Here is a 10,375-nt window from a genome sequence, read left to right on the forward strand (position 1 = left end):
CGTCTCGCTCAGCGGCCGCCAGGTAATTGGGATCATCTGGTCCTTTTCGGGACCCGGCACAGACAGAATTAGAGCCTCACGTACGTGGCCGAGGACAGGCGTGGGGAGGCAGGCGGCTGATGCAGAAAGAAGCATCGGCGAAACCATGGTTTTCTATTTTTCAATATACCATATTTTTCGCTCTATAAGACGCACCAGACAACAAGACGCACCTAGTTCCATATTTTTCACTCTATTAGACGCACCAGACCACCAGACGACCTAGTTCCGTATCTTTCGCTCTATAAGACGCACCAGACCACAAGACGCACCTAGTTTTTGGAGGAGGAAAACAAGAAAAAAAATATTCTGAATCTCAGAAGCCAGGACAGCAAGAGGGATCGCTGCGCAGCGAAAGCAGCAATCCCTCTTGCTGTTCTGGCTTCTGGGATAGCTGTGCAGCCTGCATTTGCTCCATAAGACGCACACACATTTCCCCTTACTTTTTAGGACGGAAAAAGTGAGTCTTATAGAGCAAAAAATACAGTAATTTTTATTGGTTTTTACACATGTTTTCCAAACGTAACATCCCACCTTATACAGTAATGCGTCCCATTATATTTTAAACTTAGAGAGGCCTAGGAACACACACCTTATTTTAATGAATTGACTTTTGTGCAACTTCAGAAAGCTTTTACAGAGTTACGATTAAATACGATAAACTCTGCTTACAGAGATGGGAGACGCAGAGGCGTACCAACAAACGAACGTGTTTGCATTAGGGGATGTCTTGAAGTAGAGGACCTTATGCATTATATCTTGCGCTGCCCCGTATATAATGAGGCAAGAGAACGATTTTTAGCACCTATAATGACAAGGTCCCCTGGCCAGAACCCCTCTGACATGATTTTATATCTCCTCACAGACACAGATAAGTATGTGACCTGGCGTGTAGCACTCTTTGCAACTGCCACTAGGAAAATTAGAGCAAATTATATAGCCAAGATAGCCGCCAACTGTAAAGGAGATGAATTTATTTGACCCTATCTGCATCAAGCTATATTCTATCTTTATCACCAAACTCCGAATATAATTGCACATTGTATTAATTAACATTATTTTTTAATAAATTAGTGGCCATGTGATGATTTTAGCCTATAAATTTTATTGTTTAATGTCTTAACCTGTATATTAAGATATTTTTATAGCTCTGTTTAGAGTAGGTAATATATTGATAATATAAATGTTTTGAGTTTTTTCTATTAATCCAGCGTATTTTCTTTTAATTGTTGAATGATTCTGTTTTAGTTTTTTTTAAATAATTTTTATTAACAAACCAATCAAATCACATCAGTTCCAAATTACAAAACCAAATTTTAAATTTTTGATGGGGGTACCCATGCTTCGAGCTCAGAAAGCTCAGTAATTGTTGAATGATTCTGTGTACTGTACATCGCGGCAGCCTTTGGCTATGTGCAAGAAAACTGACAGACTGACTTTATACAGCATAACAAACCTTGGGCTACCACAACCTAGGACTTCCGTCAACCTCGACTAATGGTTTTCCAGCTTTCTTTCTGATTTTGCATTTTATTTTCATAGTTGCTCTAAAATCCAAATCCTAAATAAACTCCTTCTTTCCCACCGCAATAATTCATACAGTTCTCCTCACAAAACTTCTCGCAACCCTACAAGTGATGTCAATTGATTTCAATGGTCTTTAAAGTATACCATAAATTGCTTCCAATCTTTCAGGAAGGTCTGGTCTTGCTGGTTCCAAATTTTCCCAGTTGCTAGTTTGTTGCTAGTTATACTTACTCCCATTGCTGGGCTAATAGTATTCTTGCTGCGGTTGTCGCATATAAAAACAATTTTTTATCGTGCTTGTATATCTCTGTACCTACTATACCAAGTAAAAGGGCTTCTGGGTGTGTGTTTTTGAAAATGTATATTTCAACATTTTAAAAATCTCATTATAAATCATTTCCCAGAAGTCCTCTACTTTCTTACACTCCCACCACACATGGTAAAAAGTACCTTCTTTTTCCTTACATTTCCAGCATTTGTTATTTGCTTTGTACATTTTAGCTAATTTCACTGGCGTTATATACCGTCTGTACATCGTTTTCATTATATTTTCCTTTAAAGCACTGCGGGCAGTGAAACCATGGCTTTCTTTTAAACAACTGGTTGCCCACGTGGGTTGTAGCGCCCCCTGGGGGTGGGATACTACTGGAAGTGGCGATTTAAGACTCCGGATAAGCGGCGTCGAAGCCCACTTTGTTGTCGCTTCATCAAGTACATCTATCGTCTCAAAAATTTACAGTGAAGGCTATTGCAGGAAATGCCCCCCCCCCCAATCATTCAGTTTGTACAAACTCGACACACTCACACACGACATACATGACGTTTCTGTTATAAATTCATAGTAAATCAACCGTACATCGGATTTACACCGGTCCACTTTTATTTTGCTCCATGAAGGAACAACTATCAAAAGGGGATGGTTTGATACAGGATGGTCATAATCCCTTGAGCATACCAACACGTACGCAGGAGCCCTACCCAGTTGGCATGCCAACCTTGATGGTCCCAGACAGAAGACCATCAAGATCACAAAGAACTTGCATATGGGAGTGGATTCAACATGGACTGAAACAAAGGACAATGATCAGCTCTTCCCTCTGGGGGCAGGAAACTGCCAACCCCCCTTTGTCCTCTGGAAAGTACTCATGGGGGGGTGGAAAGGGGGGACCAGCCAGGTGACAAGACACTCAGGTTACCACCACAACTCCTCCCTCAACCCCTCCTTTTTGTGATGTAGTTGTGATGTAGGGGTGTAGCTTGGGGGATTAGTAGCTAATAAAAGTTTGGCGGCTCTTTTGTTTGGGGCTTCCATCTTGTTCCACCTGGTGGCAGGTGGGAGTCCTGTGGCGACAGTCTTCAATAAAGACCAAGCCTACTGGCTGCTGTTTTGCTCTGGGATTCCTGGCTGGTGTCCTTGGTTTTTTGTCCAAGGGAGCCCTCGGATTTCTCCGTTAACGGGGGGGGGGGGGGACAGTGTCCCCAAGTAAAAAACTTGGATTTGCTTCCATTAACTTTCGCAAACCACAGCACGGATTATTAGTATAGTGTGTGGAAAACAGTAGAAATGAAGAAAGCGTAAAAGGAGCAGTTTAACAAATAGATAAAATAGACCTGCTTAGAGGAAGATGGAAGCCTATTTGAGAAGAAAGGGAATTAGGATTAAGAATATGGTGGCATAAATCCGTATGCAATAACTTATGGATTTTTGGTTGCATGTATGCATTTTGCATGTTTTTTTTCATTTTTCTTTTGTTTTCTCTCTCTCTCTTTCTTTTCCTTTTTTATTATTTCTATATCTTCTTTTGCTTGTAGCTGTCATTTTATTATTTTGGCGATTTTATTGGGTATGTTTGTCTATTAAGGAAGAAAATAAAAAGCAATTTTAAAAATTTACAGTGAAAAAAGTAAATATGAAACCTAATCGTACAGAGAGCTGTTAAACGAGATGGCTCACCAATTAAAATTGAAGGGATTTCAAGAAGTAAAAGGAAAGGTAACAGATTGGCTACAATATTTCCAATTAAATGAAGTATTCAAAAATGATTTAAAAAAAGAAAGGGTTCACCCACGAAATTTCAAATTTCCAGAGAGAGGTAATAGAAAGTGATACTAAATTATTATCAAAAATGTATAATATGTTGTTGGAATGGGAAACTAAGGATGAAGAGGTCAAGTGTGTTATGGTAACGTGGGCAAGAGACGTGGGGCATAATATTCAAATGGCAGATTTGGAAAAACTGTGGAAGAATGATATAAATTCTTAGAGTCAGAAGGGACCCCGAGGGTCATCTAGTCCAACCCCCCTGAAACGCAGGAATCTCTGCTAAAGCATCCATCAAGCCATCCATACCCCACTTAAAAACCTCCAAGGAAGGAGAGTCCACAACCTCCTGAGGGATTCCTTCCATCGCTGAATGGCTCTTGCTGTCTGAAAGTTCTTCTTGAATTTGAATCAGAATCTCCTTTCCCATCATTCGAATTCGGGTCTTTCCCTCTGGAGCAGCAAAACGAAAGCTTGTGGTCTCTAAGACTCTTGCTAAATGGCCACCAGCCTTTGAAAACTCAGCATCGGCGGATGAAGTTAATCGATGAATTAAACCAAGTAGTTTTAACTGGATTTAATTGAATAAGCGTGCAACTAATTGTCACCGGTGCTATTTTTCTGGAAAAGGAGGTACCGGAACTCACCGTGAACGCCTCCCTTCTTCTCTTAGAATGGCAGCCGCCTGAGAGGTGCCAGAATCGAGTTCTGGTGAGTTTTGGCTGAAGCGAAGCACAACCCAAAAAAGCTTGAGAACTAACTTGTTTAAGTGCTTGCTCCAGAAGGGAGACAATTGGTCGCTTTTAATATCTCAAGAAGGCTGATCGCCGAAGAATGGATGCTTTTGAATTCTGGTGCTGGAGGAGACTCTTGAGAGTCCCATGGACTGCAAGAAGATCAAAACTCTCCATTCTGAAGGAAATCAACCCTGAGTGCCCACTGGAAGGACAGATCCTGAAGCTGAGGCTCCAAGACTTTGGCCACCTCATGAGAAGAGAAGACTCCCTGGAAAAGACCCTGAAGGCGTGCTCTGGTCCATGGGGCCACGAAGAGTTGGACACAACTAAACGACTAAACAAAAATAACAATATCTCAAAGGTCTCAAAGAAAGATGTGGTCTCGCAAGCCCACAATCCCAGAACGTTCGCACTCCTGTTTCTGCAACACCTATCCTTATTATTATTATTTAAATTTTATTAACATATAAAACACATACCATATTTTTCACTCTATAAGACGCACCAGACCACAAGACGCACCTAGTTTTTGGAGGAGGAAAACAAGAAAAAAAATATTCTAAATCTCAGAAACCAGAACAGCAAGAGGGATCGCTGCGCAGTGAAAGCAGCAATCCCTCTTGCTGTTCTGGCTTCTGGGATAGCTGTGCAGCCTGCATTCACTCCATAAGACGCACACACATTTCCCCTTACTTTTTAGGAGGAGGAAAGTGAGTCTTATAGAGCAAAAAATACGGTATATATCCATTTACACAATACATGTACACAAGACACTACCTTATTTCCATAACATAAAACATACCTACATCACTCTATATAATACCTACCTATACTGTACATATCAACATACCTACACTCCTTCCCCACACGGACACCCACCAAGTGACTTGACTTCCAGCCATTCTTGTTACACGACTTTATTTTTCCTACTCTCTTAAACGCATTTCATTATTTCTTTAATCTCTTCTTTTATATTGACTTTACTCTCCTTTCACTCTAATCGGTTGGATTCACTCAGTATCTGTCAGAAATTCTACTTTTCCTACATAAATTTTGATGTGTTCCTTAAAGATAGCCCACTCCTTATTCACTTTTTGTAGCATATCTCCTCTTATCCTCCCTGTTAGTTTGGCAATATAGAAGTATTCCATCATTTTAGATAACCAGTTTGTTTTAGTTGGGACGCTGCTGCATTCCCAATTTTTGGCAATCAATAACCCTGACGCCGCCAACCTAGCAGTTCGAAAGCACATCAAAGTGCAAGTAGATAAATAGGTACCGCTCCAGCGGGAAGGTAAACGGCGTTTCCGTGCACTGCTCTGGTTTGCCAGAGGCGGCTTAGTCATGCTGGCCACATGACCCGGAATCTGTACACCGGCTCCCTCACCAATAAAGCGAGATGAGCGCCACAACCCCAGAGTCGGCCATGACTGGACCTAATGGTCAGGGGTCCCTTCACCTTTACCTTTAACCCTGCCGCCATAGTTGCATACATAATATTGGTCTGACTGTTCTTTTTATTTCCTTTGACATGATACCTAGGAGAAAGGATTCTGGGGGTTTTTTCCAAATGAAAATCTAAAGATCTTTTCCAGTTTGTTATAGATATTTTCCCAGAATCTCACTATTTCTTTCTGCAACATCTATCCTGGCTTGGTCATGGGCACAGAATGGAAGATGGCAGGTTCCCCAAGGACATGAGATGGATTCAGGCACTGTTGGCAGACCAACGGAACCTTGGCATGTGGGAATTGCCTTGCCTGGAGACGGACAGTCGGGTCGTGCATCCATTGCAGTGGCCAGAGAGGAGAAATGACCGCTGGGAGGAGAAACAGCCTGGGGCATCTATAGCAGTGCTGGATTTACGTATAAGCTAAACAAGCTATAAGCTTAGGCCCCCCAAAAATTTAAAGGGGAAAAAACCTGGATGTACATTTCCAAAATACAGTCATACCTCATGTTATATCCGCTTCATGTTACGTTCTTTCAGGTTATGTCCCGCGGCGACCCAGAAGTACCAGAAAGGGTTACTTCCGGGTTTCGCCGCTCGTGCATGCACAGAAGAGCAAAACGACATCACGCGCATGCGCAGAAGCGGCGAATCGCAACCGTGCGTGCGCAGACGCGCCGCTGCGGGTTGCACTCCTTTCATGTTGCGAACGGGCCTCCAGAATGGATCCCGTTTGCAACCAGAGGTACCACTGTATAAGATAAAAAACAAATAAAATAAAACCTATAGACAGCAACAGTGTTTTGTGTTGTGTAGGCTCCTATGATGTAAGTCATGGGCCCCGCCTGCTCGCCTGCTCCCTGAAATATCACTGGTTTGTTCCTTTCTATGTATAGGGTTCCTACATTCTGCATGGAATGGGTGCATGTGCAACATGTGCAAATGGCTTGAGATACTTATTAGGTCCATAAATGACCATATAGCATATATTCAACACAAAAAACAGTGACAATTTGTTGTTGACAAAGGACAGCTGGACATATCAAGGGCCCCAGTAGCTTAGGGCCTCATCAGACCTGAATCCGGCCCTGATCTGCAGGAGCAGAACCGGACATCTTTGTCTGCCCCAGCTGCAATGAAACATGTCTCTCCTGTATCGGTCTCTGTAGCCACAACAGGCACGGTAACTCTTTAATGGTTTGTCTTCACCCCTCAAGGTGCAGTCCTCTGTTGTCTCTTGAGACAGACGGATGCCAATGCCCAGCTTGATTGCTGAGACATCAGCATTGAACATCGGCCTTCCCTGCTATAGGGTAGCCCCGGTGAATGTTCGCCCAGTAGAGATTCAGCCTTCTGCATCAAATGCCTGCCAAAAACTTATTTTGCCACCAGGCTGTTGTGCAGTACTGGTCTCCTCATTTTGCAAAGGGTACCCCAGAGTTGGGAAAGGTTCAGAAACAGCGAACCAAAACCATTGATTCCCCCGTGATGAAAGGTTGCAGCCAGGGCTGGATTTAGGTTAAGGGATGCGGGTGGCGCTGTGGTCTAAACCACTGAGCCTAGGACTTGCTGATCAGAAGGTCGGCGGTTTGAATCCCCATGATAGGGTGAGCTCCCGTTGCTCGGTCCCTGCTCCTGCCAACCTAGCAGTTCGAAAGCACGTCAAAGTGCAAGTAGATAAATAGGTACCACTCTGGCAGGAAAGTAAACAGTGTTTCTGTGTGCTGCTCTGGTTCGCCAGAAGCGGCTTAGTCATGCTGGCCACATGACCCGGAAGCTGTACGTCAGCTCCCTCGGCCAATAAAGCGAGATGAGCGTCGCAACCCCAGAGTCGGCCACGACTGGACCTAATGGTCAGGGGTCCCTTTACCTTTACCTTACCAGATGTTCCCCAAATTTGTCTTACCAGATGGTCCCCAAATTTACAAATCAGTCCCCCTACAAAATCCATTGAAGTTGATTTTTAGGTTCAATGAGGGCCTCAGCTACTGAAGGTAATGGGGCCCTTTCCACATCCAGCTGTCCTTTGTCAACAACAAATGGTCGCTGTTTTTTGTGATGAATATATGCTATATGGTAATTTATGGACCCAATAGGTATCTCAAGCAATTTGCACATGTTGCAATGCACCCATTCCATGCAGAATGTAGGCACCCTATATATAGAAAGGAGCAAACCAGTGATATTTTAGGGAGCAGGCGGGGCCCATGACTTACATCCTAGGAGCCTACACAACACAAAACACTGTTGCTGTATGTAGCTTTTATTTTATTTGCTTTTTATCTTATATTTTGGAAATGTACACCCAGTGGGGTTTTTTCCTTTAATTTTTTTGGGGGCCCCCAAGAGAGTGGGGCCCTAATGTAGAGCTTGTTTAGCTTATGAGTAAATTCGGCACTGGTTGTGGCTTTTGGGACTTTTTAGTTTATATGCTGGAAGCCGCTCAGAGTGGCTTGGGTAACCCAGTCAGATGTGCAGGGTACAAAAAAAAAATTATTACAGTGGTACCTCGGATTAAGTACTTAATTCGTTCCAGAGGTCCGTTTTTAACCTGAAACTGTTCTTAACCTGAAGCACCACTTTAGCTAATGGGGCCTCCTGCTGCTGCCGCGCCGCCGGAGCACGATTTCTGTTCTTATCCTGAAGCAAAGTTCTTAACCCAAGGTACTATTTCTGGGTTAGTGGAGTCTGTAACCTGAAGCGTATGTAACCCAAGGTACCACTGTACAGTCATACCTCGGGTTGAATACGCTTCGAGTTGAGCGCGTTCGAGTTGCGCTCCTCGGCAACACGGGAGTAACGGAGCGTGTTACTTCCAGGTTTCGCCGCTTGCGCATGTGCAGATGCTCAAAATGACGTCACGCACATGCGCAGAAGTGGCGAAAAGTGATGTGCGCATGCAGACGTGCCATCACTAGTTACGCTTGCTTCTAGATGCAAACAGAGCTCCGGAATGGATCCTGTTCGTATCTAGAGGTACCACTGTACAATTAAATTGTTATTAGAGGGAAGACAAGGAAGAGGTGACAATGCCAAAGTCAAGCTTGCAAAAATTTATCATTTGCCCGATAATAAATGCTGGAAATGTAAAGAAATGGAAGGTACATTCTTTCACCTTTGGTGGACGTGCCCAAGGATTAAGGCTTTCTGGGAAATGATATATAATGAATTGAAAAAGGTATTTAAATATACCTTCTTGAAGAAACCAGAGGCCTTTCTCCTGGGCATTGTCGGCCAATTGGTGCCAAAGAAGGATAGAACTTTTTTTATGTATGCCACAACAGCAGCAAGAATACTTATTGCAAAGTATTGGAAGACACAAGATCTACCCACTTTGGAAGAATGGCAGATGAAGGTGATCAACTACATGGAACTGGCAGAAATGACTGGCAGAATCCGAGACCAGGGAGAAGAGTCGGTGGAAGAAGACTGGAAGAAATTTAAAGACTATCTACAGAAACATTGTAAAATTAATGAATGATAGAATGATGTTGGATAGCAACTAAGGGGTTTCCAGCTGTAATGATTTAAGAGAATACGAAAAAAGGGTTATAAATGGGTTAAAATCTAATGGTAAGGATTTGCTGAATCAATAAATTGAAGTGGAATACAAAAAAGGGAGGTATGAGGAGGTCCGGGAAATAAGTTAAAAAGAAAATAAGTAAAAGGAAAAATGTATGTTTTTAACTGTTTTTATTTTGTATTTTTCTTTTTTCTTTTTCATTTTTACTGTTATATTTCAAAAAAAAATAATAATAAAAAAGACAATGCCAAAGTTTACAGAATTCTGCATGGCATGGAGAAAGCAGCTAGAGAAAAGTTCTTCTCCCTCTTTCCTAACACCAGAACTCGTGGAGATTCAACGAAGCCGAATGTCAGAATTATAAAACTGCAGAGTTGCAAGGGGCCCCGTGGGTCATCTAGTCCAACCCGCTGCAATGCGGGAATTTAGGACGGATGAAAGAAAGTCCTTTAAAAAGAAGGCTTTAAAAGAGGATTGGACCCTTTTATGAAGGAGAGGGCCATCGATGGCTACAAACCCGAAAGCAGCAATGCTTGTGAATGCCAATTGCTGGAAACCACAGGAGTTGAAAGGGGTCTTGTGTTCGAATTCTGCTTGTGGGTTTCCCAGGATGCTGGGCCAGACTGGGCCCAGCAAACCCTTCTTATGTTCTTCAGCTTATGCAGACAATTAAAAAAAAACAACAACAACAACCCAGTGTCTGTAACAGCTGGTGATCTGTTTTAACGTTTACTGGAGTTATTGCTGTAAAACAACTTAGATTTTTTTAAAAACCCTACAAAATTGTGGTGCTGTATATAAATACCTTAGTTTTATAAATAAATGTCAAACTGAATAAGAAGCACCTTGTGGATCAGGCGAAAGGTCCATCTAGAACAGCAAAGTAATTTCGTTGTCCCCGAAGGGGGCAATGACAATAAATATGTTATTATCATCATTATTATTATTATTATTATTATTATTATTATTAAAAAGTGGGCGTAAGAATGTGAGCCCCCTTCCTATGAGGTATTTGGAAACCTCTGACTGTGAAGGTAATAACACAGACATGGTGATTT

The sequence above is a fragment of the Podarcis liolepis genome, assembly GCF_965112155.1.
Source record: "Podarcis liolepis genome assembly, chromosome: 10".
Taxonomy (NCBI): Eukaryota; Metazoa; Chordata; class Lepidosauria; order Squamata; family Lacertidae; genus Podarcis; species Podarcis liolepis.